Genomic DNA, 23948 nt, shown 5'->3' with positions numbered 1-23948 from the left:
TGTAACGAAGCTTACCGAGGCTAACTAGTTTCTGGAGAACAGTATGTGTCTGTCCATCGAAAATTGTTATACAGGACAACGCAAAGCCTGTAAGTTTCTTACATCATGCAATTGAGGAACCCTGGATGCATATCTCTGCCACTTTCATTCACATTCAGAAGTTGCGTTCCTCACTTTTTAAGGCTGCTTTCAAGCTGACGTTAGTCACGCCGATTCAGCCTCGCAATTTTCGCTAAAATGGACGACGATCGCGCCGTCAAATGAGAAATTAGACTGATCAATGCTTAAGAAGTCCCGGTTTCCCGGGTTCGATTCCCAGCGGGGTCAGGGATTTTCTCTGCCTCGTGATGACTGGGTGTTGTGTGATGTCCTTAGGTTAGGTAGGTTTAAGTAGTTCTAAGTTCTAGGGGACTGATGACCATAGATGTTAAGTCCCAAAGTGCTCAGAGCAATTTTTGGTTAAGAAGTAGAGGAAGAAACGGGCCTTTTCGTTTTTATGTATGAGAAATTAAGAGAAAAATCTCCAAAACCATTTAATTATTACACAATGTGTGCAACGCCTTTTCCATCGTGTACTGTTGCTCTCCGCATACTGATACTGGCTGTTCAGTACCGACCGGCCGCTGTGTCACACTCTGCCAATGTCGTCGTTCAGACGCTGTGTGGAGGCGCCGGGCCTTGGAGCCGTTACTTGTGTCTCACGTAGCTCCTCAGCTGGCACCACGTGGCGGATGGCATCGCGCTCCACCGCCCCAGTCATCCCATCGAGGAAAAAAATCCGTGGCAAACCCCACGAATTGAAGATATGTAAATTTTATGAACTTGGACGTCACAGCGGTATTCCTTGCACACTAACAGTCCTAAAAGATCTCTTACAGAATTTTATCCCTTGCATATTTTCGGTAGAAAATGGACGTCAAAAAAAGGCAGTTTGCCAACACTGTAACCACGCATATGACAAGTGTCTTCAGTCAGTACAGTATAACTGTTCTGTCCAATTAGGACGCTAGGTATACTGTTATCATAGAATTCTAGACTTCGTGAGTTCGACTGCGGAGGTAGGTGAATTTTTTTTAATCAAAATGTTTATCACTTTGCGTGCAACAGGCTCTCTTTCAAGTAGACATTTTTCGTCCGAGCGAGCACGTCAACAAACTTTTCAAGAACGTGAAGAAATTATCGCAAGTGTTGAGCAAAGTCCCAGTACGAGCATACGAAGAATGTCCCTATGTATGAGTGTTCCACAGACATGTGTATGGGAAACATTAAATGCGGAAAACCTGTATCCATTTCACATACAGCGTGTCCAAACTCTCCACGTTGGCGACAATGCCCAACGACTTCAGTTCTGTCACTGAGTAATTGAGAACAGCCATTTGCTTCCATACGTACTGTTCACTGACGAAGCCCAGTTTTCACGACTTGGAATAAGCAACACACGCAATAATCATCCATGGTCACGGGAAAATACTCACGCTTTAGTGTATAGCAATTTATAAGTTCGTTTTGCCATAAATGTTTGGTGCGGCATGATCGGTACCCTTATGTTAGGTCCATTAATTATCAATCAGCGACTGACGGGAGAGAGGTACCTGCATTTTTTGGAAAATTCATTTGTGGAACTATTGGAAGACGTTCCCTTAGCCAAGCGAACTGGAATGTACTTTCAACATGACGGTGCCCCTTCACATGTTACCTTACGTGTAAGGGACCATCTCAACCGCACCAAACGTAATCGCTGGATTGGCCGTGGCGGTGGTATTAACTGGCCTCCAAGATCAACTAACCTTACACCTTTGGATTTCTGTTTATGGGGTTGGATGAAATAAGAGGTGCACAAAGTAAAGGTAAATACACGAGATGAACTGCTTCGTCGCATCATGGACGCTGCTGAATCCATTAGGAACCAACCACAGGCAATTGAACAAGCAACACAACATGTTATCGCTAGAGCGCAAAAGTGCATTGATGTTCATGGTGGGATATTCGAACTTGTTCTGTGAACCGTACTACGTTTGTACGATAAGTGTTAAAACCGTTTGTAAAAGACGTGGCACGTGTATTTCAACTCAATAAATGTAACATGCATGTTGTAATGCATTATGTACTAAATGCAAAGAAAATAAACAGTATGTAAAAACGTGTAACGTAACTGTACTTCTCTGTAACATTGTTTTCAAGAAAATCAAGTTACGGTCCAGTTGCATTGCGTATACGTTCACTTAGTGCACATCAGTTTTGTAGAATTAAAGTTTCTTTCAATACCCATACCTCCCTAACGAAGCATTTGCGGACCTACGTTCATATAACATTTTTTGTTCAGAATTACTTATACTGTCACTGTGTAAAATATTGACCTTTCCTCCCAGAACACTGTGTACAGCAATGACAGCAATTCTTTAAGAACAAAATATTCCTTTTTGGGTGGAAACATTTACTCTGTTGTGTTCCACATACTACACCCCTACATGCTTTCCGGCCGATTGTCAGCATTGTATTACTTTTCTTCAAATACATCCCACCCCCTCAACAAAAAGTTCCTTCTTGGAATATCATTGTTTCTTTTACCCTAGATACTCCCACTGCAGCCTGGAAAATACATAGTCACATCGCGTAAGTGTATTGTCTTGCCCTACTTCATCAGCTACATTCGAACCCAGTTTGCAGTATAGCCTCTGCCATAGGTCCTTTCGATTAGTAACAACTATCATGCTTATCAATTCCATGTCCGTTACATTTCTTTACTGCATCTTGTCGCCAGTAGGTGTAGCAATCCCCTCCGCAGGTAGTTTCCACACTCTGTTGCTATTCGACTAGTAATGCCTTTCGGCTTTCAGTCTACTACCACTACTACTACTATTACTATTTTTCATTATATTATTGGCAAAATTAGCAGCAAATTTTTTATTTCTTGTTGATTACATAAGTTCACGACAAGTTTGTTTCGATATCTGTGGAGTGACGTCCATGAATTATCTTGGAACGTAGTTCCTTCTATGTTCTATGTTGTTAAAATAGATCACACATTTACTTTTTATATAAATTTCGTGTTACTTTTTGGCAGTTGAAAACGACAAATAGTTTCAATGATGTTTTATTGCCATCATCATTATTATTATTGCCTACATAGTTTGGATTTCGTAGAAATGTAGGAACACGCGAGGCAATGCTGACTACGACTTTTCTTAGAAGAGAGGTTAAGGAAAGACAAACCTACATTAATACCATTTACAGACTTAGAGAAAGCGTTTGACAATGTTGACTGGAATTCTCTCTTCCAAAGTCGGGGAGCGAAAGGCTATTTATAGTTTGTATAGAAACCCGATAGCAGTTATAATAGTCAGAGGGCATGAAAGGGAAGCAGTGGTTGGGAAGGGAGGGAGACAGGGTTGTAGCCTATCCCCGATGTTCTTCAATCTGTATATTGAGCAAGTAGTAATGGAAACAAAAGAAAAATTTTGAGTAGGAATTAAAATCCATGGAGGAGAAATAAAAACCGTGAGGTTTGCGGATGACATTGTAATTCTGTCAGAGACAGCAAAGGACTTGGAAGAGCAGTGAAAAGGAATGGACACTGTCTTTAAAGGAGGATATGAGATGAACATCGACAAAAGAAAAAAAAAGGAAAATGGAATGCAGTCGAATTAAATCAGGTGATGTTGAGGGAATTAGGTTGGAAAAAGAGAGACAAAGTAGTAGATGAGTTTTGCTATTTGGTCAGCAAAATAGCTGATAATGGTCGGAATATGAAATGTAGCCTGGCAAAGTCAAGGAAAGTGATTCTGAAGAAGAGAAATTTGTTAGCATCGAGTATAGATTTAAGTGTCAGGAAGTCTTTTCTGAAAGTATTTGTATGGAGTGTAGCCATGTATGGAAGTGAACATGGACGATAAACAGTTTAGACAAGAAGAAAATAGAAGGTTTTGAAATGCGATGTTACAGAAGAATGCTGAAGATTAGATGGGTAGATCACGTAACTAATGAGGAGGTACTGAATAGATTTGGGGAAAAGAGGAATTTATGGCATAACTTGACTAGAAGAAAGGATCGGTTAGTAGCACACGTTCTATGGCATCAAGGCATCACCAGTTTAGTATTGGAGGAAAGTGTGAAGGGTAAAAAACGTAGAGGGACACCAAGAGGTGAATACACTAAGCAGACTCAGAAGGATGTAGGTTGCAGTAGTTACTCGGAGATGAAGAGGCTTGCACACGATCGAATAGCATGGAGAGTTGCATCAGACCAGTCTTTGGACTGAAGACCACAACCACAACCACAACAACAACAACAACAACAAAACACAGATGAGGAAAAATCTTGTCTATTGCTGCTAGGGAAACGGCGTAGTTGAAAACTGACGCCTTTCTCGCAGCAGTGTTGAGCTGAATAATGGAGAACAAAAGCTGCTTTCTACAAAGCTGCATTCTACACAGCCGATTACATGTTAAGAACATCACATACATATGACTCTTTCTTGAATCATTAATTATTCATCGTCATTCTGTTTCCTCCAAAAGCACTCCCAAAGTGTTCTGAAAATCTTCACATCGTTTTGAATTTGTCAAGACATGTGCTGCTACTTAAAGTTCGGTTTTAAGAACTGAAAGTTTATCTCCATAACTCCGTTTGTAAAAACACCACCAAAAACAACCCGCAAAATCACAGGTGCCGACTCCATGGGGCCTGAGCTCACTCAAAAATTTGTTTGGCGCGGCGGACCCCCCCCCCCCTCCCCCCAATAATTTAAGAAAATTATTAGTTATATTATGCTTTGTAAAATCACAAAATTATGTTGGAATTTTTTATTTTCCTTGTTTGACGGTAGTTATCTTTTAAAATACATCCAGTAATGAGTTAAAACAAATAATTTTTACGGTAGTAAGCAGGTTAACTGAAGACGAGTGGTGTGAATCATGATACTGTTACGGTGCTGCGGGCACACTTAGAATTTGACCCGTTGCGCTTCGGGAAAAGTTTGGCGCCGGCGGGCCAGCTCTGCGTCCGCGGCGACATCAAAAGGACTCGAGCAAAAGCGGCTGGAACCCTCCGCCTCGTGTCGCCTTGACGCTTCCAGGCAATACGGCGCCGCGGCTATATAAAGCCCACCCTGCTGTCGCAGTCATTCCGCGTGGATAGTTTCGTTCAGTGTACGCTGAAGATGTGTTTAGTGTTCCGACTTTAGTGTCTGGTGGACTATTTTATATGACTATATTTTATTTGTTTATTTTGGTCTCTTAGTGTATTGTGAATTAAGTTTGCAATGGATAAATTCGTTACAAAAAGGGGCGCTTGGAAGTTAATGATACTGGAAGTCAACCTCCATCAATTACTGTGTCGTCAATTGCTTCGTCGTCTTCGTCTTCAGGAGACAACCGTTCACAGTCGAAACCTGGACAATTCGGTAAGGGAAGATCATTTCAGAAGTCGTGGTTGATCAAATATACATGGCTAGAATATGAAGCATCTCCCGAAAAAGTTTTTTGCAAAATCTGCAAAAAAGCAGATGCTAAAAATCTATTACAATTTTCTTCAAAAAAAGAAGATGCATTTACTTCCATAGGGTTTTCTAACTGGAAAAAGGCTTTGGAAAAATTCCATTTTCATGAAAATACGTTTACGCATAAAGAAGGTGTTCTGCAACTAAATTCTATCACTGACCGAAGTGCGGCCTCCCAGTTGAATGAACAGTTATGAAGAAAGGCCGTTTAGCTCTTGACACAATTTTTACTACACTTTTGGGAATTGTGTTTAAAAGAAAAACCTTCACAAGTTGATGATCCTTCGCTTCCTCGGAATCGAAGTATACCAAAGAAGTATGAAAACAACGAAGCCAGCTCACCGCACACTTTCAAACCCCCAAAGGAATAATACAAAGCTATTTACATTGAAGTTTGTGAAACGGTGCAATCTTGCATTACTGAGCGGTTTGCTTCAACTGGACTCACAGAGGTCATTGCAGTTGAACAAGAGTGCTTGCTTTAGAGCGGTGATAAAAATTTGGCAAAATCAACTGAGTTTTTCAAAAATGACCTAGACATTGAGAGAAATGTTTTGTGAAGTAGTGAAGTGCATTAAGCTTCTCCGAGTAGTTCCATTCATGACAGCAACAGCAGAACGGTCATTTAGCGCCCTTAGATGTCTGAAGTCATATCTCCTATCAACAATGAGACAGAAGAGATTGGACAACTTCGTTATTCTTCATGCCCACCGAGATGTTTTGGATGAATTGGATATCCGACCAGTCATCAACGACTTCATATTCAGTAATCCAGTCAGACAGTCGACATTTGCACCTTTCTAAAGACACTCTAGCCCTAATAATGGCATTTAGAGCAATATTAAAAATCTTTATAAAATAGAGAATTAAATACATAAATAATGTTTTCAGTTTCAAAATATTAGTACTAGTTTAGTACTATATTACTATAGTACTATATTAGTTATTTTCAAATACTTAAATATTTTTCGGCTGTAAAACCCAATTAAAACGCGCTATTTACATACTTTTTGACTGAAATTATTAGGCATACTGTATTAACTTTATTAACTGTATTAAATCATTAACTTCGAGATATTGTTTTTATTTAATGAACCCTGAACCTTATTCAAAGTAAGCTTAAATTAGCTATTTCACTTATTAATCAAAGTGCTATCACTGTGCGACAGCAATATTTTATGTTTTATTCTTGTAATGGTGGTTTAGGATTTATTTAAATATAATTTATCTCTTTTCAGAGCTATATATTCACTGCTCTGTAATAGTCTATAAGCATGATTACTACTGTTAAATTAAATTAGCATTTTACGAAAATACTGTGCGTGTTTATGTTTTGTTTCTTTTTTCAAAGTAAAAAATGTGTAGGCTTGTCGAATTTCCCGCAGTGTCGAATTATCGAGAGTCCAGTTTTCGGGGATCTAATGTTGATCATATGACTCTACAATTCTTTAAAAAGCTTTAAAATTCACTACTTTTCATCTAAAATTTAGAAAATTTCTCGGGGCAAGACCCCCAGTATGCCCCCCCAAATATTTTTTATAAGTCGGCGTCTCTGCGCAAAACGGTTAACGTACGGGTAGGGACAACAGTCCATTTAGACTAATGAAGTGTTCACGTGCACTTTTCTACGCATTTGCAATGTGGAAGATCTGATAGCACGTTCCATCCTGCTCTAATAATTGGCGATGCAGTTATGCTCCGAAGCTTTCAGAGAGGCACGAGCCAGTGAGTCGTTAATTTTTTTAGGGTAGGCTGAGAATTAGAATTGCGATAAATGAAAAAAAAATCTTAAAACAAATCTTGTAAAACGGAAACACTGCCCAAGGAACTTGGTTACATATTTCTACTAAGACTGAAACTACTACCGAAACTGTGATAAATAAATGCATAAAAATATCAAGCATCTACACAGTCATAAAAATCGCCAAGTTTGACAGTCTGTCATTTGCCACTGTGGTGCGAAGGTAGGCTTTAACGCGTTTTGATGTACTCTCGCTTCTTTTGCAAGACGCAGTGGTTGTTGGAATTGCAAGAATCAACGACAGTAATTTCACACATTCAGAGAACATAATTTTAATCCATTGTTTATAATGGTAAGGAGGTCCTGAGGCTCCAGAAGTTTATCCTCACTGCTGTAAATAAACATAAGTTCTCTTTTCAGTTTTCCATTGTCAATAAAGGATATGCTTTACGTAGTTCTTTAACTTCACGTATAGGGAAATTGTTCGTCCTACGATAACCTGAGAACGTTTTCTCGATTACACGTTCTGTAGAATCTGTTTCATGGAAGTTCTGGAATCTAGCTTCAATGTTTACTACTACTGTGTCAATTATTTTGAATACTACCCTTCTCAATTTCTGTATACTTACTTCTGTTCGTTAAAATTTATTTCAGATACTTCTGTTAAATGTATAAGGCTCTTAGCACCCTCTATGCATTTCAGAATAATTTCCTCACATATTAGTCATTCACCAGCTTTAATACAGTTTTCAATTTCAAGCTTACAGCGTCTTATATCCACAGTTTTACTTTGAAACATGTCAAACAAGAAGCTTGTATGCAGGAAAATGGAACTCTACAGCTGCAGTAGAAAAAGAAAAGTCTGGTCATCTGAATACTATCTAGCCCAATTGCTTGATGTAAAGAATTATAATCTCAACCTTCATTGGTTATCAAATCATTAAATGCTGCCCTCAGGTCTTTATAGTGAAGAATAATGATTTGTACAGAGCGTGAGTGAAAATTCCACCTTGTTTCACATGGACCTGGTAGTTTAAATCACCTTTCCCAGAGAAGTTCACTTCTTTTACTGGAACGGCTAAAAGATGTACGAAATCCTGACAGATTTGCCTCAAAAATTTCTAATTGCGTAATTTTTTTACGAGCACAGAGGAGGACTAGGTTCAACTGATATGCATAACAGTCGATAGAGAGAGTATGAGAATACACTTGTTTCACAATAGAATGGACCCAATAATTTTTCTGTGCCATTGCACTGTAGCCGTCGTATGTTTGCGACACTAATTTGTTTTTATAAATATTCCAACTGCTTAGCACTTGCAACAAAACATGGGCTATGCCTTGTGCACGCCGGTCTTTAGATACGTCATAAAACCCCACGAATCTCTCTTGCATTTCTCCTGATTCGCTATCTGAAAAACGAAAAATTACAATCATTTTACTTCTAGCTGAGACATCCGTTGTTTCGTCGGCTTGTACTGTTATAAAAGGCCTATTTTTAAACTTCACTTGAAATTTGTTCTTTAACAACATCCGTAATGTAAGCTATTAAATCATTCTGTGTGTCGGAGGAAGTGCCCTTAAATACTGCATCGGATGATAAATGATCTTTCATTTATGCTTCTGTTTCGATCAACCTTCTCGTTGTCTTTCAAAGCTTCCAAGCCTGCTGCTTCTGAAACAGCATGGTCAATTCTTACTGTACCTGCCTGATTGTATGTAACAGCTGCTGTGATATGTGAAGTGGAACATTCATGCGTTTTAGCTTTCGTGAGTAGATTTTGAAGACTCTCTTCGCCTACTCGCCACTTATGCAATTTAAAATCGTCATTACCATTCCAAAGAGTACACGGTAGAAATAAAAACGTTTTTTTCTTACAACGCTGCCACTTAACCTCAGTTTTGAATTGTACCATTCTGTTCGGGAAACGTCTTACAAATTTTTCATAAAATTTTTTAATAGAAGGACTTGGCGTCTGCTTTCGTTCTTTCACCAGGAATTTATCTCCAAAAGAAAGACGAGAGAAGAACTAAGGGTTTTCAATTAAAAATTTCATTGGGTCTTGTGATGAAATAAACGCGTCCGTAGTCAGCATTTCTACGCTTTACAACATAGTGATTTAAATATTAGACAACTTATAGCTTTCGTTTCGACAACATAGTGTCAAGACAGATTGACGTGACAGGATACACTGAAATATGCTTCACTAATAAGTTAATCACTACCACTACTTTTTACGCTACCACAAAATTCTTGTTCAAGGTTTCACCATATGCATGTCTAGTACTGTTGATTTAAGTACGGCTACTAAATTTTAATCTGAGGAACAATGAAAACACGTAGGCTATTTTCTGTCATCTAGCAACAACATCCAATGATGCATTCACATCTATTTTCTTTAAATGATGAATGTCTTCTTGTTCTTTGTGTTATAAATAAACACTTAAATTAAGAGTGAATGCTTTCTCATTCTTGCCGGCTATCTGCCCGTGTGCTAGACGATGCGAAGTAGCGCTATCTGTTAGGGAACTGCTGAAAGACTTGTCAATGACAGTTGCGCTTGTATCCACCTGCTGGCGAAAAGTAGAAACAAATCAAACGCTAACTCTTAGAACCCTTGTGCAGGCTGTAGAACTCCAGTCCGCCACGTGAAAGAAACGGGCTTACTGCGCATGGTCGTAACAAGCACAGATTTCCGAGCTGCTATTGGTTATAGAACTCCAGTCCGCCACGTGAAAGAAACGGGCTTACTGCGCATGGTCGTAACAAGCACAGATTTCCGAGCTGCTATTGGTTACAAAGCAAGAGGAGTGATGCATTATACCGGCGGGTGAATATACGAAGTTCAGTCGTAAAATACACTCCTGGAAATGGAAAAAAGAACACATTGACACCGGTGTGTCAGACCCACCATACTTGCTCCGGACACTGCGAGAGGGCTGTACAAGCAATGATCACACGCACGGCACAGCGGACACACCAGGAACCGCGGTGTTGGCCGTCGAACGGCGCTAGCTGCGCAGCATTTGTGCGCCGCCGCCGTCAGTGTCAGCCAGTTTGCCGTGGCATACGGAGCTCCATCGCAGTCTTTAACACTGGTAGCATGCCGCGACAGCGTGGACGTGAACTGTATGTGCAGTTGACGGACTTTGAGCGAGGGCGTATAGTGGGCATGCGGGAGGCCGGGTGGACGTACCGCCGAATTGCTCAACACGTGGGGCGTGAGGTCTCCACAGTACATCGATGTTGTCGCCAGTGGTCGGCGGAAGGTGCACGTGCCCGTCGACCTTGGACCGGACCGCAGCGACGCACGGATGCACGCCAAGACCGTAGGATCCTACGCAGTGCCGTAGGGGACCGCACCGCCACTTCCCAGCAAATTAGGGACACTGGTGCTCCTGGGGTATCGGCGAGGACCATTCGCAACCGTCTCCATGAAGCTGGGCTACGGTCCCGCACACCGTTAGGCCGTCTTCCGCTCACGCCCCAACATCGTGCAGCCCGCCTCCAGTGGTGTCGCGACAGGCGTGAATGGAGGGACGAATGGAGACGTGTCGTCTTCAGCGATGAGAGTCGCTTCTGCCTTGGTGCCAATGATGGTCGTATGCGTGTTTGGCGCCGTGCAGGTGAGCGCCACAATCAGGACTGCATACGACTGAGGCACACAGGGCCAACACCCGGCATCATGGTGTGGGGAGCGATCTCCTACACTGGCCATACACCACTGGTGATCGTCGAGGGGACACTGAATAGTGCACGGTACATCCAAACCGTCATCGAACCCATCGTTCTACCATTCCTAGACCGGCAAGGGAACTTGCTGTTCCAACAGGACAATGCACGTCCACATGTATCCCGTGCCACCCAACGTGCTCTAGAAGGTGTAAGTCAACTACCCTGGCCAGCAAGATCTCCGGATCTGTCCCCCATTGAGCATGTTTGGGACTGGATGAAGCGTCGTCTCACGCGGTCTGCACGTCCAGCACGAACGCTGGTCCAACTGAGGCGCCAGGTGGAAATGGCATGGCAAGCCGTTCCACAGGACTACATCCAGCATCTCTACGATCGTCTCCATGGGAGAATAGCAGCCTGCATAGCTGCGAAAGGTGGATATACACTGTACTAGTGCCGACATTGTGCATGCTCTGTTGCCTGTGTCTATGGGCCTGTGGTTCTGTCAGTGTGATCATGTGATGTATCTGACCCCAGGAATGTGTCAATAAAGTTTCCCCTTCCTGGGACAATGAATTCACGGTGTTCTTATTTCAATTTCCAGTAGTGTATTTGAAAACATCTACAAAGGTACGTGATCAGATTGGATTAAATTCAATATGGACGAATTGGCTCAAATGGCTCTGAGCACTGTGCGACTTAACTTCTGAGGTCATCAGTCGCCTAGAACTTAGAACTAATTAAACCTAACTAACCTAAGGATATCACACACATCCATGCCCGAGGCAGGATTCGAACTTGCGACCGGAGCGGTCGTTCGGCTCCAGACCGTAGCGCCTAGAAGTGCACGGCCACTCCGGCCGGCTATGGACGAATTATTTTGAATTTTTTGGGTAGGCTCGGCCTAAGAGCCTTAAACGTATAAAGTGCAATTCGTCTCATATTTGTACTGTCAATTGTGTCAGTCAACAAGATCCCGAGAATGAGCACTGCAGCGAGCCATTAACTTTGTAAAAAGTTTTTTCTGAATTTAGGATCAAGCCACACGACTGAATACCACATTTTAATTTAAAATCCTCTCTGGAGTCGTATGGCGTAAGACAAGAGAGAATCGGGCATTCTGATATATGTGGCATATACAGGGTGATTCCATGATGATATTACAAACCTTCATATAATTTGTGGTAAGGGACCCTGTTCTGGAAACAAATGAATCAAAAGATATAAGCAAAAATCCATATGATACCTCTGATAGTTGAATACATGTGCTGTTACAGCAGCTGCTAAGATTGTTAAATTTGCAGTGCTGGCATGGACTAAAACAAGAAAAAGATGTCTTGCAAACATTGGCTGTAAAACTCATACCTTATGAGCTGTGGACATTTGTTCAGCAGAAGATGTGTTTCACAGTAGCGAAGATGAACAAGTGCCCATAGCTCTTACAGTATGCATTTTAGAGAAGGATTTTCACTCATAACTTTCGATTCCGTCGTTTCTGGACGAGGGCCCCTTACCCAGAATTAATACATTTACCCTTCTCCATCATCCCAGAAAGTTTTGTAATATCATCATGGAATCATCCTGTATGTCACGTACCTCTCTTCACTAGGACCCTGGATTGATTTCAAAAGAACTTGGTACACATACTATTCGGAAAGAAATCTTATGCGGGTACAAATCACCAACCTCCCACTATGGTGGGGGTCATGGACTGAGAAGGGGGAGGAGGTGGTGGACGGAGAGGCGAGATAAAGAGATGGACCGAGAGGGGATTAGGAGGAGTTGAGCAGAGGGAAAGGGAGGAAAAGTTTGACAGAGAGAGGGAGGAGGACATGTATAGAGAGCGGGAGGAGGACGAGGTGGATAGAAAGAGGAGGAGGGGGAGACTGACACTGAGGCGTGGGAGGAGGAATGGACAGAATGAGGAGGGAGGAGGAGATGGACAGAGACAGGAAGGAGGAGATCATGGACTAATACAAGATTTGCATAGATATATACCCGGGCAATGCCGGGTTTCTCAGCAAAAAAATAAATAAATAAATAAAAAATAAATAAAAATAAATAAAAAATGCATTTAAACCAGGAATCCAGTTTACGAACCAAGTATTGTAACGCAAAACCCTAGCCTCTGCCCTAACTGGCAATACAGATATACAGTACTGAATGAAGATTCTTGCTGCACACGTGACTAGTGTTTCCAAATTGCCTTTCTCTCACGTCCATTTTCGAACGAAAATATGCACGGATGAAATTTTCTGGGAGACACTTTTTGACTGTTAGTATAAAAGGAGTAACGCTGTGGCGTCAAAAGTGCGCGGTTTGTAGTTCACCTTGTAAATGTAAAAAGATGCAGGAAGTGCGTGAAGCATCAATCACCAACTGCTAACGAACAAACGCAGTGCAATCTGCCTTGGCGGCAGCGGTCTACAGACTGTCTACTGCAAATGGGATCACGTGACGAATGAGCGCTGTTGAATTTGCTAGTGAGTTATGTCGTCAAATGCGCCATTCGCTGCTATAGGTCGCGGAACAGGCGGGTGCACTGCTTTTGACACATGATGATGTATTGCGAGAACAGTGTACCAAGCGACAAATGCGACTTATTCGCCGTGCTAATCCCACGACCAGTTCGCCAATGTGACTGTGAGAAGGGAGTCTCATGTGCCAGTACGAGTATAATTCTTCACTGAACCGTCTTTAAAATTCGAAGAAACTACAATCTGACAACATTTTCCGTCTTCCTGAGCTTACAAGTCATATTGACTCCACATTCAGTGAAACACTTGTTATAGTTTGAAATGAGAACTATACAATAAAAGAAAATTTAATCAATAGTAGAACCTAACAAACGTAGACGTACGATAGTCGATTTCCCAGTCGAACACTGTTCAACAATTCGCAATACTTTGCTATGCGAGTAACATGACACTACTTACAGTTCCGATTACAATTAAAAAAGAATTATTATCGAAGTGAGAGAAGCTAGAACTTTTAACAGGGGTTATTGACATTTCGCACGCCGGCAAGAAAAGTGACACAGCTCAACAACACAGTACTTCAGAAAACTCGACTTTAAAAATGAATTCTACGAAACTTATACCAAAACAGTATAAGCTTCTTTTAAATTTCAAGTATGTATTGTTGGCAGTAAATTCCATTATATTTTTCTAGTGCAAGTTGTGGCACTTCACACGTATTTTTCAGTGACAAATTAAAAATTGCCGTTTGTCGACAAGTGTCACTTTTCTTGCCGGCGTGCGATTTATGTAGTTGCTACCTGTTGAATTTCAGTGCCATTACGTTTTCCGGCTACAGTAAGGCTACGTTCGTGAGGGACGGAAGCTATATTCGATGGGTTTTCCTTACCGAATGGCTCATACATATTTATTGGTCTCTGTAGGCGGATGTCTTCGCTCCTTTAAACAAAGTTATGGATCTGTGTGGTTTAGCGAAGCAGTTTTCCCGTTCGGCATACAAGTTGTTAGGCCTCCGTTAAGTGCGGCAGGAAACAGGTGTAAAGGATTTCCTTGCCACGTTTTGCTGGAGGCCTGCATAAATCGAATGTTAGCTCTCCGATTCTACTTCACAGTGATGGCTTTGCAACAATGGCGCTAACAGCTCGTTTATTCCTCGAGCGTCCCGGGACACGAATGCCATTTGTAGTGCAACTATCAAATACGCAAATTTCTGCCCTGTTATGTCGCAATTTACTTGGTTCGCCGTTGCGACACCTTCTTGTGTGAACACGCTATTCTGTTTCACACACAAGTGTCTCAGTGAAAAACGGCAGTGGCATCTACATCTACAGACATACTCCGTAAGCGAAGGTGACTTTGCACCAATATTTGCGATTTACTGTCCTATTACATTCACAAATGGAGGGAGGCCAAATTAGTGGCTATATGCCTCTGCACGCTCCTTAACCTCTCTCGATTTGTTCCCATCATCGCTATGCGAGATATATGATAGTGAAAGTAGAATTGTCGCGTAGTCTTCACAGAAGTCATCTCTAATTTTGCGCTACAGGTTTCGCCAGAACGTTATCTTTCCACGTAAGACAAACAGAGCATTTCTGTAACAATGTTGTGTGGGATTTACTGACCTGTTACAATCCTGACAGCGCATCTCTCTACACCTTCCATGTCTGCTGTAATACGCTGCTGCCGGCCGGAGTGGCCGAGCGGTTAAAGGCGCTACAGTCTGGAACCGAGCGACCGCTACGGTCGCAGGTTCGAATCCTGCCTCGGGCATGGATGTGTGTGATGTCCTTAGGTTAGTTAGGTTTAAGTAGTTCTAAGTTCTAGGGGACTTATGACCACAGCAGTTGAGTCCCATAGTGCTCAGAACCATTTGAACCTTTTTTTTTTTTGTAATACGCTGGAACAGTATCCAAGAAATGGTCGCATAGCCGCACTGTAGTGTTGTATGCGAAGTGACTTACTAGAACTGGTCGGACTAGCTTCTGAGAAGTGTTTCCAGACCTCAGCTACCGATTTTAGATTCTGAACACATCGATTTGTAAACTTGTTGTAGTTTTATGTTCAAACAGTACCGCAGTATTTTCGAAGAGTACGAATGCCGACGCACTTGTTCATGACGTCTGACTATATAGTGGAACGTGTCAGTTGGTATAGAAGAAACCAGACAATTGCGAGTAGGACTCGAGGTCTGACGGTTCCGCACCAATTACATTATGTATTTAGACAGTTCATTTATAGGTCCTGACAAGTGAGTTTGCGAGTATCAAAATAGGAAACACAAATGGCCGTATCTTTTGATTACATTGACTTAATTTTTTACACCGCTAAGGTCCGTAGACCCTAGTATTTGACATTCAACTTGATCCATCTACCGATTCCTGAGAGACAGACTACAAAGTGAGTCTACAAGGGTTCCGTTTTGAACGACAGAGGCACAGAATCCTAAAAAAAGATATATTTTGTCAATGAAATACTACCATATGTTGACCTTTTACATGAGGGGCTTAAATATATTGTTACTTAATACACCAACATTCGTTTAAATTGGCTACATACACACACAAATAAATTCTAAATGTGCCTAGGGTGCAAAATTCATGTCCTTATATTTTGCGAGTGTCTAATCGTTTATATTCAATGCACCAAATCGGAAAATGAAACTTTTTTCGCCTTCTTACCATTATGTTGATAGCAATTAATGTTTACCGCTCGGAAAATGAAAAAAAAAAAAATACTGTAAAACCAATGTGCACTCAATAGACACGTGGTACCATTCCTTTTAAATGCAAGCAACTTTTAGTCAAGTTTATGTAGGTTATGTAACCTATTATACAGCCACTAAATGAGTTTATAACCTTAAAAATCAGAAGGAAAAAACAGAAAAAGTTCCCATTTCGGTTCGATGAGGAACGATTTGGAGTTTAACGTCCGATCTTAAATCAGTACATTTTTCTTGTTTCTTTCATCAATTTAAGACGTACTCTTGAAAATATTTTAATGTACATTTGAAAATACACTTACTGCGAATATACAGCTGCAATGACGTGAATTTTCATTCCTATAAAATATAAGTAAAACGTGTTAACATTCTTCCGTTAATGGCTGAAACTTACGGAAAACATGTCACAGATGTAACAGCTAACAAGCTATTGCAAAGATGTTAACTCTGTATCGATTCCAGAAGCCATGTTTTCTTCAGACTGTTAGAAATAGACTTAATTTTGTAAATTAGTTTAGTTCTTTTTCCTGCCGATCCAAGAACTCCGTTTATTGCGTTTATCGTGTCATTAGATGCTTTTAAAAACTGCGACCGAATTTTCGTGCGTAAATTTTTAAATTCACACGTATGTCATTTAATTGTTGTCCAGAGGTGTCAATATGGTTAGCTTTCGGCGATTTGTCGAAATGGTTCGGGCTGTTTAGTTTTTGAGCACACGTGGAAGAGCTCGAGGAGTTTACGTCACAGCTGGGGAAATTTCGGGCTCGACCGGAGTTTTGGATCGCGATCTCTAATGGTACTAGCGCCACGACGAATCTTAGCGCGTAATTGATTCTGGCGGTTGTGATCATAATTTAGTATGAGAACTCTTATTGAAAAACTGTTCAAATACAACAGGTGTTCGTGCTGTATTAGAACTGAATGCTATTTATTTCTGTGTTTTTTTCCCGAAATTGTCTAAAAACTTGTTGTTGCATCTAGATCGTAATTTATCGCGTACTGCTTGCTCTTCGCGACGCGCGAGTCAAAGTAACGTCACTGTTCAGCCATGCTTGATGAGCGTCGAGCTCTGCGACGTATCAAGGAATTTCGGCTCCCTTAGACAGCGAGTTTCATTTTTTTCCTCATACAGACAAAATGCATCCATGAAATGCGTGCCGCACCTTGTACCTGTTTCGACAATATAGTGTGCAGGACTGCATCTATAACGTACATAATTTATGCCACTATTTTCTTTTTTAGATTTTATGTTATGAATTAGTGGATGTTTGAACTCGTTGTTCCATGTGTACGATGCCCCCCCCCCCCCCCACACCAAAAGAAACTGGCAATTTAAGTAAGAAAATAGATATGAAACTGTCTTTCTCCACCAACAATTTATTCATCCATTCAGTCAATGCCAAACAGCATTTGCACGTTGAGTGTATGTCCATGAATGTATTTCGGAAATGTAAGGAGTTCTAGAGAACCTTTTTGCATTTCTTGCACCTCTGTTTTTCAGACCCAGATAGAAGCGCATTCTTATCACGAACTACTTTTTTCTTTCACAATAAAATCAAACATTTGTTGAATTTATTGTGTGTTAGTTTTGTTCATTAGCGGACTAATAGTGCATCACCTAAATATGGAGTGACTCATTTCACCGCCGGCCGAGATGGCCGAGCGGTTCTAGGCGCTACAGTCTGGAACCGCGCGACCGCTACGGTCGCAGGTTCGAATCCTGCCTCGGGCATGGATGTGTGTGATGTCCTTAGGTTAGTTAGGTTTAAGTAGTTCCAGGTTCTAGGGGACTGATGACCTCAGACGTTTAAGTCCCATAGTGCTCAGAGCCATTTGAACCATTTTTGAACTCATTTCACCCATCCTAAATTAGGTTAACCCTTTTTGTCACAATTATGGTTCACGTAGGTACTGAGGAAGCAAGATCACACCCGAGACCTTCTTATCTTTTCCTGCATGTGGCAGAGGAAAACTGTGCGCCTAATTGGGATAGCTGTTTTCACGAGCAGTGAACGCAACGTATTGACCGACTCAAATCTTTAACTTGCCACTGGCTTTTCTTATTTCAAGTTGAAACCTCGTGTTGTTCGAAGAGCTGTATTGTAGCACAACGTGTAGCGGAAAGCGGGACCGGGGTACTCAGCAGCACACGTCCCTCACTCTGTTTTATCCCTTAACGTCCTAGGCGCGGTCTCAGAGACCACCAACATTTATTGTTACTCTGTTGCTAATGGATAGAGGTGGGGTAGGGGATTACAGCGTTGTCTAGTTGTTCTTTTCTGCCGTGGTTTCCTTCGTCAGTAGCCACTTGAACGTGATGTCGATCGATGCTATTACTGCTTCTTTCATGCTAGCGGTCTCTGGGTCTTTGCTTTATAGGTCCAGTAGCCAGGTCTTCGTCTACTGTTCTTGTTACAGACCCTGACTTCGAGGGTACGGTTGTAAAATGGTTTGAGGACAGTTTAGGAAGTGTTTGATCAGATAGTAACAGCTGAATTGAAAGTTAACATAATTAAGAATCGGAACAGTGTGAAAGTGCAGATGAATTTGTTTTACCACCTGTGAATCCCTTGAATGAAACAAGTGATGAGACTGATGAGGACATAAGGAGAGAGACTGAACTTGTAGCTAAACGTTCTGCTAGAAATATATTTGGTCGAAACCAGTATCGCTCGTCGTGAAAGCCTTTTCGCGAGCGATATGGTGTTCAGCAGCACAACATCATTCGTTTGCTGACAGTGCAGCCACCTGCTCAAGTAGGTAATAAACTAGATCATCTTGCTATTTGGAATTTGCTTGTGACTGACGATATTTCGAGTATTCTACTGAAATAGACTAGCGTAAAAATAAAGAAAAGTCTGAAAATGATGCAAATGTTAGGTATGAAGCCGATTTATGTGAACTAAAAGCGTTTTTCGATTTACTGTTTTATTCGACTATTTTCAAATTCAGCAGATAAGATTACAAATCATTGTATGCCACAGATAGTACTGGACATGATATATTTAGGTGCGTTATATCCAGAAACCACTTTGGTGTACTCTTAACATGCTTGAGATTCGATGGCCCTGCAATCCATACTGAATTCAAGCAAAAGGATCCTTTGGCTCAGTGTCAGAAATTTTTACACAATTTATTGACGGCTGTCAAATGTTGTACAACGTTGGAGAATGCACATATATCGATGAAATGCTGGTATCATTTCGTGGCAAATGCAGATTCAAAATGTACCTGCCGAACAAACCGTGCAAGCATGCCTCGAAAGTCATGTGCCTTACTGATGACCGAGCGAGGTGGCGCAGTGGTAGCACACTGGACTCGCGTTCGGGAGGACGACGGTTCAATCCCGTCTCCAGCCATCCTCATTTAGGTTTTCTGTGATTTCCCTAACTCGTTTCAGGCAAATGCCGGGATGGTTCCTTTGAAAGGGCACAGCCGATTTCCTTCCCAATCCTTCCCTAACCCGAGCTTGCGCTCCGTCTCTAATGACCTCGTTGTCGACGGGACGTTAAACACTAACCTAACCTAACCTAACCTTACTGATGCTCGCACTGGTTATCTGTGCATATGTTTACACAGGAACGGATTCCGATTGAAAAATCTAAGCTCAGTAGAAAAAAAAAAGTTCCATAAAGCAACTCAGACTGTGATTATATTAGCTAAGCCAACTGAACAGACTAACCGCAACATTACTGCAGATAAGTGGTTTAGCTCAATCGAGTTAGCAACATGTCTCAGATCGAGAGGACTAACGTACGTGGGAACATTGAAAAGCCGGCCGCTGTGACAGAGCAATTCTAGGCGCTTCAGTCTGGAACCGCGCGACCTCTACGGTCGCAGGTTCGAATCCTGCTTCGGACATGGATGTGTGTGATGTCCTTAGGTTAGTTAGGTTTAAGTAGTTCTGAGTTCTAGGGGACTATGACCTCAGATGTTGAGTCCCATAGTGCTCAGAGCCATTTGAACCATTTGAACATTGAAAAATTTAAAAAGTAAAAGAGAAATACCAGAAGAATTCTTACCTATGAGAAGAAGCAAGGAAGTCAGTTCTTCAATGTATGCATTCATGCATGATCTAACCCTAGTTTCATTTATGCCGAAAAAGAGTAGGGTAGTGACTCTAATATCGTCTGTGCACCATGATGAATGTAAAGATGGTGATGGAGGAAACCATACATAATACTTCATACTATAATGACAGTAAAGATGGTGTAGATGCCCTAAATGAGAAGTGTGCCAAGTATTCCTCTGCACGACGTACCCCATGGTGGCCAATGGCATCGTTTTTCCTCATGTTGGACCTAAGTGGGGTAAATACCTTTGTCCTTCATTACACGAATAAAGACACTACCCAAATCAACCGCTTTAAGTTTTTGAAGAAGCTTGCATACACATTGGTGACACCACAAATGGAAAAGCGAGTCAACTACTCTCACATACGTTGTGAACTTCGTGCATCCATTCGTAGCAGAACCAGGAGCAGAAGTCGTCGTAGAACGACTGGAAAAACGCAAGACATGCTCCACCTATGACCCAAAAAAGAAGAGGAAGAGTTGTTATGTTTGCCATTGTAAGCAGCAATCTGCCTTGAATACTGTACAAAAATTGGCAGAGTGTGCAAAGAAAGCTTCTGAGACGGAAACTAAACTCCAAAGAAGTACTAGTACAATTTTTATTTTTTTATGTTGCATTGGAGATTCTTATGTTTTTGTTATATCTTTCCGTACGATCTCTGATTTCCCTTATTTTATCGTGGTGATCGTTCCTCCCTATTTAAGTCGGTGTCAACAAAATACTTTCGCATTCGGAGGAGAAAGTTGGTGATTAGAATTTGTGAGAAGATTCCGTCACAACGAAAAACGCCTTTCTTTTAATGATTTCCAGCCCAAATCCTGTATCATTTCTGTGACACTCTCTCCCATATTTCGCGATAATACAAAACGTGTTGCCTTTCTTTGAACTTTTTCGATGAACTCCGTCAGTCCTATCTGGTAAGGATCCTACACCGCGCAGCAGTATTCTAAAAGAGGACAGACAAGCATAGTGTAAGCAGTCTCCTTAGTAGGTCTGTTACATTTTCTAAGTGTCCTGCCAATAAAACGCAGTCTTTGGTTAGCCTTCCCCACAACATTTTCTATGTGTTCCTTCCAATTTAAGTTGTTCGTAATTGTAATACGGGGCGTGAGTCGTGCTTGGGTAGCTCAGTTGGTAGAGCACTTTCCCGCGAAAGGCAAAGTTCCCGAGTTCGAGTCTCGGTCCGGCACACAGTTTTAATCTGCCAGGAAGTTTCGTAATACCTAGGTGTTTACTTGAATTTACGGCTTTTAGATTAGACTGATTTATCGTATAACCGAAGTTAAACGAGTTCCTTTTAGCACTCATGTGGATGACCTCACACTTTTCGTTATTTAGGGTCAACTGCCACTTTTCGCACCATTCCGACATGTCTTCTAAATCGTTTTGCAGTTTGTTTTGATCTTCTGATGACTTTATTAGTCGATAAACGACAGCGTCATCTGCAAACAACCGAAGACGGCTGCTCAGATTGTCTCTCAAATCGTTTATATAGATAAGGAAGAGCAAAGTGCCTATAACACTACCTTGGGAAACGCCAGAAATCACTTCTGTTTTACTCGAGGACTTTCCGTCAATTACTACGAACTGTGACCTCTCTGACAGGAAATCACAAATCCAGTCACATAACTGAGACGATATTCCATAAGCACGCAATTTCACTACGAGCCGCTTGTGTGGTACTGAGGAAACTGAACGATTTACCTAATTCAAAGAAGTTTCTCGATGAATGCTTCGCCGCATAACTGATACAAGGAACGGGAAAAAGTAGGATTTAAGGTCCTTTTGACGACGAAGTCATTAATTAGGACAAGTTCCGAATGTGGAAGAATGGAAACTCAATGTTTTATTTCTATTTTTTATTTTTTATTTAAAAATAACCGTTGCGGCACTCAGCACACATTATTTAGAAATGCAACGGAAAATATAATTTGGATGACCGGACTGAGATTTTAAACCCTCTGCATTCAAGCGTAAAAGCTATACGTCAACTTACTACGTCATAGCGTGAGACGAATGGCTGCAAGCTGTTAGAGATTTCACTGAGCGTCAGATAAATACGACATTTCCTCTTTTAGGAACGTGTCTGCCGCTTCTAGTGCGAATAGGCTATACATCTGAGTGCAACGGAGTTGGTGCTTACTGTCGACACAAGCGAGACGTTATTACGCGCACACTCTTTGAGAGGCGCGGAACAACCTCGCGAACGGATTATGAGCCGCTTGGGGAAAAACTGACACAGATAGCTTTCCCTTTATTTAGGATACACACTGTATAGCCGAGGTGGGATACGGTGAAATGTGTATTCTTAGAAATGTAGCTAAACCGAGGTACGATACACAACATTATGATCTGAGTAATGTTCTCGTCAGTCGCGCATTCAGGGCTCGATTTTGGGAGGAGGGGGAGGGGGGGGGGAGGAGAGAGATCAGTTTGTTAATGTCACTCCATCCCTCCGTCACTCCTAACGGAACTTCCCGTCACTCCTGCTTCTAAAATGACTACTATTTTTGATAATAACGTCACTACAAAATATAAAATATTTTAATATATTAATAAAAAGTGTATATTTATAACGAAATATATATAATGTTTTAATGGAATAATAATAATGATAATAATAATAACTGGTTTGCATTAGTTAATTGGAGCAGCGTTTGAAAACAATACATCAAACAATTTGAGAACTACTTATATCATGCAGTTGATTTGAGCTCTACAACAGCAACAAAATCTCTGAAACCTTTCACAACGTCATAATCTACACGCTATAATATCGTAGTATCCACTTACCGTTATCGATATTTCACTAAGCATTACGACACTGTGAACGTACGCCGCCTAATCAAAAGTATCCAGACACCCCTACGTAATGCTTAACTGACCGCTAGATGTCACGAGGAAGTCAGCAGAGCGACAGTAACACCAGGAAAGCTCATGACTTCCAACCTGCGCTATTCACTAGATATCACCTGAGTAACAAATCCATCAGGGACATTTCAACCCTTCAAAAGCAGCCCAAATTGACTTTTGCTGATGCGACTACGGAGTGGAAATGCAAAATAACAACCACAACTAAATCGAGACCAGACGATTATCACGTACTGACGGACAGGGGTCGTCGAGCACTGCGTAGGGCAGTTGTAAAAGTTCACACGAATTCTGAGGAACGTGGTAGTGGTAAGTTCCTATGGGACGAAAATGCTGAGGTCATCGGTCCCTAGGCTTACACACTACTTAATCTGACCAACTTACGTTAAGGACAACACGCACATCCAGGCCCGAGGGAGCACTCGAACCTCCGACTGGGGGAGCCGCGCGAACCGTGGCAAGACGCCCTTGGCCGCGCAGCTACCCTGCGCGGCTTCTGAGGAAGGAATCACTTGGAGTTCCAAAGAGCTCTCAACAGTAAAGCTAGCACAATGACTGTGCTCAAGGAGTTAGAAAGAATGGGGTACCACGGTCGAGCACCTCTTCGTAAGCCACACATTTCTGTAGTCTGCAAAGCGAGCTTTCAGGTGGTGTAACGAGTGATGTGGAGTGATGGATCCCGTAGCAATCCGATGGAAGGGTTTGGGTTTGGCGAATGGCTGCGCAGTGAAGTACGCTGGAGGTTGTCTTACGGTACGGGGTTGTTTTTCGTGGTTAGAGTATGATTCCCTCACTGCGCTTAATAAAACGCTAAATGCGAAAGGATATGAACATATTTTGCATCGTTGTCTACAGAGTATGTAGAGGAACAGTTCGGAGGCGACGGTTGTTTG

At 41.7% G+C, this 23948-nt stretch overlaps 1 protein-coding gene across 1 annotated transcript in view; it reads left to right on the top strand.

The window, feature by feature from the left end:
• The window catches only part of LOC124722245 (zinc finger protein rotund-like), a 506603-nt gene that overhangs the window by 375355 nt on the left and 107300 nt on the right, over positions 1 to 23948 (top strand). The window lies entirely within an intron of this gene.

This window comes from Schistocerca piceifrons, chromosome X (assembly GCF_021461385.2).
Source record: "Schistocerca piceifrons isolate TAMUIC-IGC-003096 chromosome X, iqSchPice1.1, whole genome shotgun sequence".
Lineage (NCBI taxonomy): Eukaryota > Metazoa > Arthropoda > Insecta > Orthoptera > Acrididae > Schistocerca > Schistocerca piceifrons.
The sequence above is the reverse complement of the archived record's forward strand: the minus strand, read 5'-3'. Positions and strand labels throughout refer to the sequence as shown.